The sequence below is a fragment of the Cornus florida genome, unplaced genomic scaffold (genome assembly GCF_030987335.1).
Source record: "Cornus florida cultivar Cherokee Brave unplaced genomic scaffold, ASM3098733v1 CherokeeBrave_3.0.0_Hap2_Chr04, whole genome shotgun sequence".
NCBI classification, from domain to species: Eukaryota; Viridiplantae; Streptophyta; class Magnoliopsida; order Cornales; family Cornaceae; genus Cornus; species Cornus florida.
In genome coordinates this window covers 18,212,716-18,229,319 of record NW_026775574.1, presented here as the reverse complement: position 1 = coordinate 18,229,319, position 16,604 = coordinate 18,212,716, and the positions used below count along the sequence as shown (strand labels likewise).

Genomic DNA, 16,604 nt, shown 5'->3' with positions numbered 1-16,604 from the left:
AAATTTTCGTTATCCCCGTCCTACAATTAATGTTGGCATTTGCGGTTGCCAAGAATGGATTACCAAGGATAACGGGAATTTGGCTCTTGGGATTTGGGACCGGTTCCGTGTCAATGACATTGAAATCGACCGGGAAAAAGAATTTATCAATCTTAATTAAGACATCCTCAATGATACCCCGGGACTTTTTGATGGATCGGTCGGCAAGTTGTAAGAAGGTTGACACTTGCTCCTAAGTTTAAGAGAGCCCGATTTATGACATGGTCACCAATGATGCAAGAAGTAGTAGGTGAACCGGGGTCTTTAAATTTTGGGAGAGTGTTATGTTGCAAAATGGAGCTTACTTGCTTGGTCAAGACCACTTTTTGGTGCTTGGCTTTTGCTCTTCCTCTTTTGGGTGCAAAGATCTTTTAAAAACTTGGCATAAGCCATAATTTGCTTAATTGCATCCAAAAGTGAAAGATTAATCTTCACTTGCCTAAACATTTCACTTATTTCATTTGCTTTGATCTTTTGTTTTTCAAGAGAAATGGATCATTTTAAGGCATCTAGAAATGGAGCCTTTGGCTGAAAAACCTTTTCAAAGTCTTTCTTCAAAGCATCTTCAACATAAGACTTTTTCAAATTGTCACAAGAATTTTTCAAATCATCTTTCAAAACTTTGTTCAAATCATTTTCCATTACTTTTTCAACAAAGGGGTTATGCACGTGCAATGAAGGAGGAATAAGGTGTGAAACGGGATGGGTGACAACCTTAGGTTGCACCAGTTCACTCTCTTCATTTTGGACACCAACTTGGTTATCAACAATTTTTCCATTCCTCAAGGTGTCACCACATTAACATATTCAATTGTGTGACCTTCCGATGAAGAATTGGTCTCCACCACAAATTGTTGCTTTGCTGGGGCATTTAAAGGCATCTTCCCTTTCTCTCTAGCATTTAAGGTACTAGCTATTTGCCCGACTTAGGTTTCTAGCTTAGTAATGGATTGAGAATGAGAATGAAGCAATTGAGTATTGGTCTCTAAAGTGCCTAATGCAGTCAACACTTTTTCCTCAAAAGCGGGACTCCTAGAATTTCCTTGGGAGTAAGATGATTGATTAGGAAAATGAGAGTTAGAAAATTAGTTTACATGTGATTGAAAAAATGACCTATAACCTTGGGAACCTTGGCCTTGCATTGGAGGCGGAACATACTTGCCTTGAAAACCACCTTGGGGAGGGTTTGAGCCTTCCCCTTGACTTTTCCAAGAGAAGTTTGGATGGTTCCTCCATTCGGGATTATAATATGAGCCATAGGGATTATTCCCTTGGTGAACAAAAGTGGCATTTACTTGTTCTTGGTGCTCACTTTGCATATGTCCATGGGGACAATTGGAAGTAGAATGTAAAATAGTAGAACAAGTCATGCATGTCTCATTAGAATTATAATGATGAACATGATTAGGGAAGGAAGACACTTGATTCACCGAATTGTGGTTGATCAAGACTTGATCAAACCTTTGAGATAATGATTTCATTTCGGCGGTTATGTCATTGGAATTGTCAACTTGATATAAGCCAACATTCTTCCTTCTACCTAAGTTTCTACCATTTTTAGAGGATAAGGATCTATGAATTGAATTTTCACTCATACTTTCATAAAGACGCCACACATCATCCTCATGCTTATCAAGATAAGAACCACCCATAGATGCATCAACCATACCCTTGTGACTATCCGGAAAACTTTCAAAGAAGTATTGAACTAATTGCCACTTAGGCATGTCATGATGTGGACATTTCCTAAGCAAGTCATTGAATCTTTCTCATGCCTCATGAAACAATTCCCCATCCCCTTGAGAAAATTCTCTAATTGAAGTTCTTCTGGCATTGGTCTTAGAAACTGGATAGTACTTCTTCAAGAACTCTTGTTGCATTTCCGCCTAAGAAGTTTTTGAAGAAGGCTTAAGATTGTTGAACCAATATTTTGCCTTATCCTTAAGGGTAAAAGGAAAAGTTTAAGTCTTAAAACCTCTTCCGGCATGTTCGTGTATCTCACGGTAGAACACACTTCAAGAAACTCATCCAAATGCTTGTAAGGTTCTTCACTTGGAAGTCCATGATAGTTTGGAAGCATTTGAATGGTTTGCGGTTTAATCTCATAATGATATGCTCTAAATGGGAGCAATTGAATGCAAGTCGATGTATTGTATTCATTTAGCACATAATGGTCTCTTAAAGCAAAAGGAGGATTCACAATTGGTGGTGCTACATAAGCACCTTGATTGCCTTGAATTATGGGAGGTTGTGGAGCAAAAATTAGCCTAGGCATTCCCAATGGAACTTGGCCTTGTTGTTGTTGAAGAAATGGTCTTGGCATACCCAAAGGTACTTGAATATTGTTATGATACACATTGGGGTGGAGGATACCTTGTTGGTCTATGTGACCAAGGTCCTCCACATGGTCCTCATTATGTTCTTCCATTCATGAAATAGAGTCAATTAATCTACTTCTTCCCTTAGAATTATGAATAATAGATTAAAGATTCAAATTAAGTGGGACAAGAGTAGGATTTAACGACCTACGACCATATATGCACAAACAAGACAAAAACAAGCACTTCACCTTCACAACAAATCAATAATCAACAAACTTCCTCCACATACATTGATCCTATACTCCCATGCTTTCAATAATATGCAAGAAAAATTAAATTGCCTCCACGCGGGCTCACAATCTATCTAAGAATGTAAAAACATGCCTCCACGCTGGCTCACGATTTAACTAGAGATTGAGTTTAAAAAAGCTCACAAAGGATCCTTAAGCAACTTTAAATGATTTTTCAATTTTTTCTTCTTTTTTTTTGCCTTGATTGCTTTGCAAATTTTTATTTTTAAGCTTTTTATACTCTTTACTTAGCTTCACTTGGCATCTTGCTTCTTTGCTTTTTAATTTCCTTTTGCTTTGCCTCATTGGCTCAATGCACCTAGCCAATCAAGAACAAACACAATAAGTAACATAAATAAAATAAAAATAAAAACAAGATCAAAAGAGTACTAATTCCTAATTAATTTCCAAACACGACGGTGCCAATCCCCGGCAATGGCGTCAAAACTATGGTGTGATCATGACACCAACGTCTAAAAATTTATAGAGAACCACAACTAACTTTAACTAAAAATATTGCTAGGGTGAGTGGGTATCGTCCCAAGGGAAAGGAGGTGTGTTTGTGACGAAAATTAATGTTGGATTAGTAGGCCGAGTGATCAAAGATTGGTTGTGGTTGGTTAATTAAACTACAATGCCATTAAAATTAATGCAAGTAAAAGAGAGTAATCTAGAAAGTAGAGAAAAGATATAGGGAAGAGGACTTGGGGGTTTAGAGTTCACCTCTAAGCTTGACTTCACTAGACACTAGCATTTGTACATTAATGGGGAAATTAAATTGTAACTTGGGTGTGTGTGTAAGATCTATTGATACTAAGCATGGATGGCAAATAAGTATTGCTATTCTAGCCAATTTAATGAAAAACACAACCTATCAAATGAGACCAATTTCCATTCAATAAAACCACAATTAATGCTCACATAATTATCTAGAAGCATACATCATTTGCATTCATAAGTATGGAACATCAAAAAACAAGAATAGATTGTCCACCTATCTAAGAATTTAAAGCAACTACACTATATCTAAGCTAGAGACATGAAATTTAAACTAATTAAACTAAGGGTGTGGTACAATCCATCAAGAAACAAGTGTGAACTATCAAATAAATCACAAGAATGTTCAATTAAGCACTATGTTTTGATCATCTCTAGATTAACATCATCAACACACATAGACATGCATTAATTCCATTAAATCTAGAGAAAGGCACATGAATCATCCATTCTAGCATACATAGACATATGGTTAAAGATAGAGAATCAATTGAAAGCATTAAAATCCATACACATCAAGTAGAAACCACAAGATATATATTAATCCAAGATCAAAACATTTGTTACAATTAAATCCCCAAAAATATACAAAAGATTAGGTCTAGGAAGCAAACTTAGGGGCTATCTCTAGCCCCAAGTGATGGATTTAGCCACTCATTGTAGTGGTCATGGAACCCTCAAGGGCTAGCTTGAAAGTTGGCATCATCATCTTCATCTTTGTTTTCTTCCCAAAAACCCTAGTTCTAGAGAGCAAAATTTTTTATTCTGTCTTTTGTAAAACTAAAAACTATCTAGCTATTACAATTTTTGTTTAATAATATCAATTACACTCCTTTGAGTAAGGACCAAGTCAGAATAATAGCCTCTCATCAGAAGAAATTTGCAACTTGCACAGGTAGGTAGAAAACGGCGCGCTTGGGAATTAGACAGCTCACTGCCAGCAGCATTTTCGATCGATCGAAGATGTTCGATCGATCGAACACTAGAGCTTCAATCGATTGAAGCTGACGCGGCACCCAAAATATCTTCCAGAGTTTATCCCATTGGCTGAGCTGGCACCGACTTCATTTCGATCGATTGGAGACCATTTCAATCGATCGAAGCTCCCCTTCAATCAAATGAAGTTCCTCTGGTGCATTTTCTTGGCTTCTTTCCAACTTTGCTCCTTAGCTGTAAAAATGATCTAAATGGCTCTTGTTAGCCTGTTTGAACATTATTCACGGAAATTGGAAATAACACAAGTAAGCATCTAAGACATGAAAATAAGATAGATGATTGGACTAAAATACCCTAGCTTATGTGCTAAAATGCGCCACATTTGAGCACTCATCATTCATCACAAGACGCACTGGCTTGAAAAAAAAACCAGGGCCGTCACAATAGGCATTGTTGGTGTAATTTTCTTTTATACTAATGTGATAACTAATAAGCATGGTATATGCAAGCATATTTCGTATAGTTTTGTGGGTTTCATTTATTTTGCATATGTATATATATCTTTATTCTTATATGTTTATGCGGTTGAACATTGGGGTGGTTGCTAGTGCGGTAGAGTACTTGTAGCAACATAAATAGTTGTGTTAGTTTTGACCTGAGTAGATGAGGAGCTCAGTTACTCCAGGGTTATTTGGGTGCCGGTTCTTATCGAACGAGTGGCTTGGATTCCTAGCTCATGGATTGAGCTATTTGGTGTGTAGTCATTTTGATCTTCTTGTTGCATTTTGTGTGATGCTTAGGGCACAACTTTAAAACGGGTTCATATTTCATGGCATGCTGTCTTTATTGTGTGTGAGTTCTATGCATCGGTGGATGGGTTCCTTTGATCGTGGAGGTCAGGTGTGCGAGTAAGGGTTTCGAGGGAGAAAGGTATGACCTTAAAAGGTTAGTGTTTGTAACTTGGGTCACGGTTTGGTGCGGAGGTTCTTTTCGAACCGGTCATGGTAGATGTGACAGAGGTTGTTTGAGTCACGAATGCAATCTATAGGTTATAGATGTGTATTGCAAGTGTTCTGGTACAGTCTAAGGAAATGTGTTAGTTATGTTTGGTTGAGAGGTGATTCTCATTCCTGGAAACTACAATAGTGTGTCGCGGGTAATCAACTTATGGTGAGTTGATTGTATGGCTCAGTCGATGAATTGGTTTATGTGTTGTCACGGTTATTGAGAGAGTCTCGAGGTGGTGTTTAGTGGTTAGTTTTAGCTATGTAGTGCAGGATTGCACGATAAGGCAGGTAGTATGGGGTCATTGAAGTGTTTGGTTGTTTGCGGATGAAGTGATAGATGGTAGGTGCTGCATACCAAATAAATTGTGTTTTAGAAATTGAAGGATGTGAACGGGAGTTGTATTTCAATTGTGTCTGGGGTATCGGGAGATAGTGCTAGTTGTTTGAGGATCCGAAGAGATAGACTGATGATAAGAATGATTGGGATGAAGTTGATCTTGTAGGTTTAGTTGGTAGCCTCATTTAACTTTTGTCGAGGCTAAGGGGGTTTTGAGGAACGGGAAAGAGGGGAAGTAGTGACGTTGAACATGGGGCATGCAGCTTTCTTGTTAAGGTATGTAGATTCTCTTAGAAAAAGTGGTTAGGGTGGCCGATTAAGCATTGGTGATTGATTGCATTGTAGATGTTTTTGAAGAGATAATTAAGTGTTGAGCATTCTAGGTTTTATGCTCATTTTTGTTTTGAGGATTTGTCGGTATGGCATTATCGTATGGAGGTTCTTTTCTAGTGGTAAATAGTAGCCGTTGTGGGAGAGTATCGAGAGTGATGCTTATTCTCTTGTTATGATTGCTGGGATTTATATGCCCTGGCATAGCAAATTCCTGTTTGGATTAAGTGACATATGTTCCTGACGTTTCTGAAATATTTATGTTTTATACAATTGGTCAATTCAATGTATTATATTTCGATTCATTATAGAATTGATAGTGTCCATTTGATTATAAGAGATATTTATATATATGTATGTGATGGCAATCAATGCATGATATATAAATAGTAATCATAAATTGTTCATAGTCAGTAATTATGGATGGACTCATAATTAATTAAGACTTGAACTGGATCCGCGTTAGGTTGAGATATATTGCGAGAGCCATCGTATGCAATTGCTCCCTATCACCGTCATGGCATTTGACTCTTAAGCATGAGAAAAGTATAAACTCTTTTATTAATTAATAATTACTTTGATTTGTTCGGCGGATTCTTTGGGATCCTTAGACCGACACTTTGGGTAGTTATGTAATTGATAGTTAGAGGATTATATTTTCAATATTTGCATCATTACTACTTGAATTATTTTGTATTGATTATGGTTGATCACAAAATAAATTCGAAGGCTTTCGTGTGTTTTTAGACAAAATGATTTATTATATATTTATTTATTTAAATTATTATTTTTGTCAAACAAATATTTTATTGTGATCGAGCCAGAAATAATCAAAGGTACCAAAATAAATATATTAATTAAGTAGTCGGATTGATAGCTTTATTTATCCGATAACTAATTATGCATAGAGGGGTCAAAGTGTAATATTGACTTAGAGGTTATTTATTTTTTAATTGGAGTTCAATTAATTTCTTTTAATGGAGTAGAAATTAATTTATGAATTAATTAAATTGGGTCCATGGACCGGGCCAATTATTAATTCATTGTAGCCAATAAAATAATAGGCCCAATGGATTTTCACTCATAGCCCAACTTGATATTGGAATCATATTAGATTTGAGACATATGAATAAGAGATTGAGAAGGATTCGTTGTTTCCTTTTCTTTACCTTTATGTTGCCTATAAATATACATGGTCTATATATATTTTGAGGATGATTTTTAGAAGAAGGAAAAAGGAATTTATTTTCTCTCTCTAGAAAATTAGGGTTTATGTTCTCATCTAATGGAGGCTCCCACAAGCCTAGTTTTCTAAGGTCATTCATGGAGGCTTATGAGTGATTCCTAAAGCCAAAACAATTACCAAGAAAATGGAGATCCAAGGAGAAGGCATCTTGTTAAGGGATCTACAATAAGTGAGAACATTCACTTTAGAGGAAAGATTTAAAGGTTTACTCAGACCTTTGATGTAAGTATTCAATCCATTAATTGAATGATACATCATATTTTTATTTTTGCATAAAATTTGTCTCTATGTGATGAATCAAGATCTATGAATCAAAATCCCTCGAAAAGTTTTTAAAACTTGCACGTTTCCCAACAGTGGTATCAGAGCATGGTTTGATTCATCACTAGAGATCATGATTTTATGAAAATCATCATTCATGGATCCAAATTTATATATGCATATGTATATTTTTTATATTATCATGATGTATGTATATTTGTGATTGGATGAATGTTGATTTATGATTGGGCCATGGATGAAGTTTATAGGTATATTGAATGTAATTTTATCTTTGGATGAATGTAATTAAGGCTTTGATTTAGCCGTTTGAAAATTCAATGATGTAATTTAATTTTTTTCATTGTATTTTAAATTATAAATATTTTTAAAGCCATGTAATATTCATCAAAGGTTGCTATGAAGCTTCAAGAAAGTTCAAAAGGGTTAAATTAGGCTTCAGGAATTTTCTGGAATTTTTCCGTAATTTTTCAGAATTTTTCTGGAATTTTTTTGGCTTAATTTATATTTTCTGGAATTTTTTAAATATTTTTTGGAAATTTCGGCGTTTTTTCGGCGACCGAAAAATTGCTGGCTGTGAGGTATTGGCCGGAGATAGAAGGACTGATGATCACATGCTTCGCGGAACACAATTATATGGTGCAACTGGAATCTGAGCTTTTGGATGATGGGAAGTTATCCCATGCGGCGCAAGGAAGTGCACCTGGCGCGTGGATCTCACGCGCCAGCCGAGGGAAATTGTTCCCACGCGCGTGAAGGCGCGTGGGGGCGCGTCCCAGCACGTGGGGGCGCGTGGGAGCGCGTGCCTTTACTTGGTGCATGCCCCAAGCGCGTGTGAGAGCGTGTGGGGCCCTCTGGGCGCATTCCAAGTGTTGTTTTGCCTCCGTAAGCGCGTACCAGCTCCCTACATGTGTTTACAAGCTGTTAGAGGACGCCTGTACAATACTTAGAGTAATTAAATGTTAAAAGTTGAATGCATTGGCCATTTAAATTGCTTCTGTCTGTAGTTTGATTATTTATGTGATGCATGGAATAATTTAATACTGATTATGATTATTCATGCATTAGATCCATGATATTTAATTAAATAACTTGATTTATATTAATTAAATTATAAAAATTAATTGGATTTGATTACTAATTAATTTGAGGGCACTTATTGGGAAACGAAAAATTATTTTTCTAAATTATTTTTAAAATGTGCTTCAAATGAAATATTAGTGAATCGTTTAAAGTCCAAATATTTTCTAAATTTAATTGGATTAAAATTAAGACGTTTTGCATGCATTATATCATTTAAATGAATAAAATGAAAACTCTAATTATGAATGATTAAAAATTGAGTGGGAGCCGGGATTTTTATTCATTGCCCCATGGCCTTTGTTATTAACACCATTGTAATTAGATCTTCAAAAATAAGGTCCCACGCATAATTTGAAGAGTCTTAATATTACAATAATGGTTATCTAATGAAAATAATAGTATTAAATGTTCATTGTAATTAGATCTTTAAAAATAAGGCCCTACGCATGATTTAAAGAGTCTAGATTATAATGACAAGATATTTAATATTTTATTTTTCATTAGAGCTTTAATAACGTTATACACTCAATCTAAAATCAATAGTGTTAGCTCCCCAACGGAGTAGTCTACACTAAGTGATTTTAGAAAGGTTAAACATAATCAGGAATCATTTCATATAGATAGACAAGGCATTGTCTTAAGAGATATGGAGATGATGAAATTTGCCCGCCAATAGTAATAATGAACTTCGCTAACCGAATAAGTTATTGGCATATTGGTTATCTGATTTTTCATGCAGTGGTTAAGGGACCCACATACTATTTTAATGGAAGTGCTCGCCTAATAGTAAATGAATCTTAACAATAGTAATAATGAACTCTTCCAACAGGATAAGTTATTGACATATTTATTGGTTGATTTATTATGCTGTAGAGTTGAGGGACCCGCATTAATTAAAAGGGATTGTTCACCAATAATGATAATGATCTCTTGTGCGATTGAGATTTATTATATTATGTGGTTAACAAACTCATTTTAATTTTAAATATGCATGACAATATTAATAATTCACCTTACATATTGTATGAATGCATTTATATTCAGATTAATTATGTCTAATCCAGTTTATCTGCTTGATTACATATTCAATGTAACTGGACCTCATTAATATTGACTGGAAAAGGAATTTAGATATTTTATTCACAACAGGTGGTACAAATGTATTTACTACTCTTAAAACGTAATCCTTTTACTTTAAGATACCCAAGAGAACATTAATGCTTTGAATAAGTGAAATAAGGCAAATGAGATGAATTGGTGCAATATTCTAGAGTTTACCTCGAATATGCTCCAAAGCTAACATTTACATTATTTTATTTTCTTCAAGCATCATGTTAAATGTCAATAAGATGTTTTGGTGAGATTAGATAGAGAGTATGCTAAAGTACTATATCAGACTTGAATAGTATCAAGATAGCCTAAGGAACTCCAGTATGAAATCGAATTTTGGAAAATGATTGTTTATTATTTAAAAATTAGCTGGAGATCAATAGGGCTGACTTGAGTGGTAAGTTTTAAATTGACATGATTATTGCCTTGTTACCAAAGTGGTTCGGTTTTTCTAGAGTGAACTAAATAAGGAATCAGTTTGAGTTCACACTCGCTGACATTCTTATAAAATTGGTAACAGATATAGGAATAATCAAAAGTATAGGCGATCCTATTAATCTAACCTAGTCTATACCATCTTCTTCTAGGCCCAAGTGGAAGGGCAAAGTAAAGAAGAAGGATAATAATAGGACCAGGCTAGCACAAAACATGGGTATTCAAAAAGGTTAAAGGAAATAAGGCAGTGTATGTTGAGGGCGAAGAAAACTGTTTCTTTTGTCGCTAACTAAAACACTAAAGGACGAACTGTCTAAGCAATGACGTGGCATAGGAAAATGTATATTTAATTATTGAGCCATGTTATGTGGTTGTATCTATTAATTCCTGATGGATAGATTCTGGAGTTACTAAACATGTTTGTAATTGTTGCAAGGATTTCAAGAATCCAGAAGCCTTGATAATATAGATATATATTTATACTTGACCTGATGTCAAGGTTGTAGCTAAGTCAGTGGGAGTATTACATCTGAAATTAGAGAGTATGAGGATATTAGTATTAGAGAATTATCTTTATGCACAGAAGTTAGACACAATCTAGTTCATGTTTCACTTGTGGTTTATAAAACTGTATTGCTATTTTGTAAAACTGGTTTTATAAAATTGAATAGATATGCGATTGCTTCTGGTGCATTGAAAGATGGTTAATATACTATAATCACAAGCTCTTAAGATTTGCAGGATGTAGAAACTAATGTTGCATCTTCTAGATTGAAGGTTAAGAGAAAATTTGTTATTCCTGACTCATTGTATTTTTAATGTCTATTTTTGGGTTGTTATCAATCAAAATGAGATTCAAAGATTGGTCAAAGAAGGTTTATTACCTAGTGAGGTAGAGGAGTCTAAACCAAACTTTTGAATCCTGTTTTGAAGGATAGATAACTCTAAGGGCTTAATCAGCCAAATGAAATAGACATAAAGGATAATTAGAGTCGGTACACACAGACACGTGTGGTCTTATGAACATCCAAGCAAGATTACTCACGTTTTGGATAAATTTGTCTGATGCGACACGAGTTTTAAACTTTTGGTACATTCTGAAAGTGTCAAGACTGATGTGGAACACAGATTAGGTAAGCTTATCAAAACAATCCGATCTGATCGTGGAGATGAGTATTTCTTGGGATAGTGCAAAGACTATATGGTCAATGAAGGTGTGGTGTACCAGGTTTTCCATAATTGACGCTAAATGGATTTAGGTATCAAATAGGAATAACAGATTCCGCTTAACATGGTTAGATCTATGATCTGTTATGCTATATTATCTCTTTCATTTAAGAGTTTAGCGTTAATGACATCGATGCGTATTATGAACTGCATTCCATCTTAGTCTGTGTCAAGGATATCGTTGAGCTGTGTTTTTGACTAAATCTTAGTTTGCATCACATGCACATATGGGGTAGTCTTGCATATGTGCGCTTGATATGGACAAGTAAGTTGGAAACAGATCATACGCATGATAGATTTGATAGCTACTCTAAAAGTCACTAGGACAGATTATTTTATTATCTCAAGATAAAAGTTGATTGTTTTCATTCACTGTTTATCTATAGGAGAATCATATTATGAATCACATACCTAGTAGCATAATGTTAGAGAATTTGGTATGAGTACCAGATGTACCACATGTGAACACACTTATTATAGAGATTGAGAATAATATATGAATTCCCTATTGATGCGTTAGCATCATCTAGTACACAGATTCTTGCATCGGTACATTGATGTAGTAGGAGGATTATCATCCAATCCGACAGAATCATGTTTTTAGGTGAGACCATTATAGACATCCCTGTTAAACATGAGTTGGACCCAGTAAGCTACACGGAAGCGTGAACCGATATGGATACAGATCATTTTGGCGAGTTACTATGAAATTAGAGTTGGAATCTATGTATTCTAATAAATTCTGGGATCTTGTCGAACTTTCTAGTAGGGTGATTCCTATGGAAGGCAAGTTAATCTACAAAAAGATACGAGAAGATTTCTTAGTGAATAAATCATGAGTGTATAAGGGAATGTCATTATTTTTTTCTTAATTCTATATATTGATGACATCCTACTTATTTATAATGACGTGGAAGTTTTGTCATCAATAAAAAGGTAGTTGTTTAATTACTTTTAAATAAAGGATTTTCAAGATGTAAGCTATATTCCTAGGATCAAGCTTTTGCAAGATCAGGTTAAAAGGAAAATAGGCTTATCTTAATAATCCTACATTGATAAAGTTTTGACCAGGTTTGGTATGCATAACTCAAAGAATGAGTTCTTGCTTTATTGATATGGATTGCTCTCTCTAGTAAGTAGTTTTCCAAGACTAGCAGAGGAGATTGAGCAAATGAGACTAGAACTATATGCTTTGACATATGGGAGTCTCATATATGCCATGGTCTATACCGAACAGGACATCCGCTACATTGTAGGAATAGTCAGATGGTATCAGTCCAATCTTGGACTTGATAACTGGTCTGTTGTGAAAAATATCATTAAGTACCTAAGGAGAACCAATGATATCATACTCATTTATGGATGTGATGATATGGTCCTAGTCAGGTATACTAGTTCTGATTTTCAATCAGAAATAGATACAATGAGGTTCATGACTTAGTGTATGTTCACTTAATGAAAGGGAAATCAGTTGGTAGATTGTTAAGCAGATTTCAACTGCTGACTCAACCCTGCAGGTGGAATATATTGCAGCCTTAAAGGCGGCAAAGGAAACCTACTGGTTTGATCTCACTGATTTAGAGGTTGTGGAGTATACTAGCCTGCCTATTGAGCTATGTTGTGACAATAGTGCAGAAGTAGTCCAAACCAATGACCCAAGGTTCTATAGAGGAACAAGATACGCTGAGAGGAAGTATCATGTTCTACATGATATTGTCCAGCAAGAAAATGTACTTGTAGCTAGAACATTGCATTAGAACACAACTTTGTTGATCCATTATCAAAGGTGTCATTGATAACATTGTATTTTGATCATCATCTGGATAACATTGGAGTTAGGTGCAATTTGAATTGGCTATGAGGGCAAGTCGGAGCTGTTGGGATTTATATGCCCTCGCATAACAAATTCCTGTTTGGATTAAGTGACATATGTTCATGACGTTTCTGAAATATTTATGTTTTATACAATTGGTCAATTCAATGTATTATATTTTGATTCAATATAGAATTGATAGTGTCCATTTGATTACAAGAGATATTTATATATATGTATGTGATGGCAATCAATGCATGATATATAAATAGTAATCATAAATTGTTCATAGTCAGTAATTATGGATGGACTCATAATTAATTAAGACTTGAACTGGATCCGCGTTAGGTTGAGATATATTGTGAGAGCCGTCGTATGCAATTGCTCCCTATCACCGTCATGGCATTTGACTCTTAAGTATGAGAAAAGTATAAACTCTTTTATTAATTAATAATTACTTTGATTTGTTTGGCGGATTCTTCGGGATCCTTACACCGACACTTTGGGTAGTTATGTAATTAATAGTTAGAGGGTTATATTTTCAATATTTGCATCATTGCTACTTGAATTATTTTGTATTGATTATGGTTGATCACAAAGTAAATTCGAAGGCTTTCGTGTGTTTTTAGATAAAATGATTTATTATATATTTATTTATTTAAATTATTATTTTTGTCAAACAAATATTTTATTGTGATCGAGCCAGAAATAATCAAAGGTACCAAAATAAATATATTAATTAAGTAGTCGGATTGATAGCTTTATTTATCCGATAACTAATTATGCATAGAGGGGTCAAAGTGTAATATTGACTTAGAGGTTATTTATTATTTAATTAGAGTTCAATTAATTTCTTTTAGTGGAGTAGAAATTAATTTATGAATTAATTGAATTGGGTCCATGGACCGGGCCAATTATTAATTCATTGTAACCAATAAAATAATAGGCCCAATGGATTTTCACTCATAGCCCAACTTAATATTAGAATCATATTAGATTTGAGACATGTAAATTAGAGATTGAGAAGGATTCGTTGTTTCCTTTTCTTTACCTTTATGTTGCCTATAAATATACATGGTCTATGTATATTTTGAGGATGATTTTTAGAAGAAGGAAAAAGGAATTTATTTTCTCTCTCTAGAAAATTAGGGTTTATGTTCTCATCTAATGGAGGCTCCCACAAGCCTAGTTTTCCAAGGTCATTCATGGAGGCTTATGAGTGATTCCTAAAGGCAAAACAATTACCAAGAAGATGGAGATCCAAGGAGAAGGCATCTTGCTAAGGGATCTACAATAAGTGAGAACATTCACTTTAGAGGAAAGATTTAAAGGTTTACTCAGACCTTTGATGTAAGTATTCAATCCATTAATTGAATGATACATCATATTTTTATTTTTGCATAAAACTTGTCTCTATGTGATGAATCAAGATCTATGAATCAAAATCCCTCGAAAAGTTTTTAAAAATTGCACGTTTCCCAACAATGATGGTGTTACCTTAAGAATGTTTAAGGATGAATCGTTTGGTAATAGTTTAATGGTCCTGTAAGATAAGAGGTTCGAGTTGTCATTCGAGGATGATGGTAGTCGAGGCGTTATAGGGTCAGTTTAGTGCTGATGTGCAGAATGGTTTGAGGTATGATTCGAGGATGGTTCAGAGATTAATAGTTGTTTGTTGTATGTTGTCAGGTAGGTGATGGTGGTTGTGCGTCAGTCGAGGTGATGGTGGACAGCTTAATGCTTAGAGCTAGTGAGAGTGGTGTTGCCATATAGGTATCTTTTTCTTTTGAAGAGTCAGTGGATTGTTGTGACTAAGGTCAAGGGTCTTGTGTGCACGGTGATCGAGGCTGTGTCGCCTGCGAAGGTGGAGATGGAATGGATGGTAAAGTGTTATCTTATGGCTAAAAAGTTGTCATTTAGGAGTAACGGGTTCCAGGTAGATCGGGATGCAGTGTCCAATGGGTTGTGATCGTTTCTAGTGTTGGTACGTAATAAACAATTGGTACTCTTATCTGATTGGTTTTGGTTAGCATGGGTGTTAAGGAGCAGCGTATATGAGCTTTCGGTGTTGATAGTGTGCGACGGTCCATTAGTGGCAAGGTCGCTTAGAGTTGAGGTCGTAGTCCCGTATATGTTCCCCGTTGGTCCTTCTCCTTATGTGTAAGGAGTTCAGTTTATGTGACGACCCTGGATTTTACAAACCCAGTGTGTCCTATGATGAGCCGAAACGGATCCAAAATGAGGAAGTAAAACAGAAACATGGCCTCTAAAGATGTACATCATTCCTAAGACACAACAGTGACTTCCTAAGGAGTCCCGAGGCTCAACGGAAGCAAGAAGGAAACAAGGGTTCCAAAAACCTACAAGAAATAGACCAAGGGTAAAATATTCATTTTGCCCAGAAATGGGTACCATCGTGCACACCATTGGAAAGACAACAAAAAATCAACAAATTTAGACTCAAGAATCACCTGATTCAGAGTCCGGACAAAAAAGATATGAAAATAGAACAAAGAGGCATCCTTCGATTAAGAGATACCACGATCCTATCTCACTAAAACATTCATAACTCTCACTAAGGTTGGATTTTTTATGTGTGGTTAGTACCATTGGAAAGCTAACTTCAAGCTCTTGAAGTTAGGCTCTAGAATAACCTGATTTGGATTTAAAACAAGTGAGATATAACCCTCTAAAGTTGGCTTAAGAAAGTTGTCCAAAAAACTTAAAGAAATCAAGCTTCAAGGTGGATCAGCCGACCGACGGCAAGGATCAGCCAGCCGAAAGTGAATCATTAGCCGGCTGATGGCAAGGATCAGCCGGCTGAAATAACTTTTTAAGCATGTAAACTCACTGGAAAATGCCTATGAAAGCTATCAGCCGGCTGATGGCTCTAATCAGTCGACCAACGCAACAGACAGTAGCAAAATCTGTTACTGTCGAGTGTGGAAATGATACTCGGTCCACACCTAAAGCTCTACATACATTCCATATGTCCTAAAATAGGTTTTAAAACATGCCAAAGCCACAATTAAGAATTTATAACATGCTAAATCAAATGAGAAGCTTGAATCAAACTCCAATGCATGAATTTTGCATAAAAAATCATAAATCACCCTATGAAAGTACCAAAATTAAAATTTAAGGTTTTTGTGAGATGTGGACATGCACGTAAAAGTAAAAAGACATTTAAGACTCGTCCTAATGGCCCACGCCTTCAAAATACCCCCAATGCAAAATATGACCTCTCAAACCTCAATTTTTCAAAAAATTGCCAAAAAAGGTGAAATACAACACCATGGCATATAAATGAAAATGAAATGGTGTTCGGCCCTTGGCTACACCTCATACATATCAAATGAATCCTAATGAATGTG

At 35.4% G+C, this 16,604-nt stretch overlaps 1 pseudogene; it reads left to right on the top strand.

Annotated features, from left to right (window-relative positions):
- The first annotated feature begins 1,764 nt into the window (after positions 1 to 1,764).
- On the top strand, positions 1,765 to 1,863 carry LOC132305792 (small nucleolar RNA R71; annotated as a pseudogene).
- The last annotated feature ends 14,741 nt before the right edge of the window (positions 1,864 to 16,604 follow it).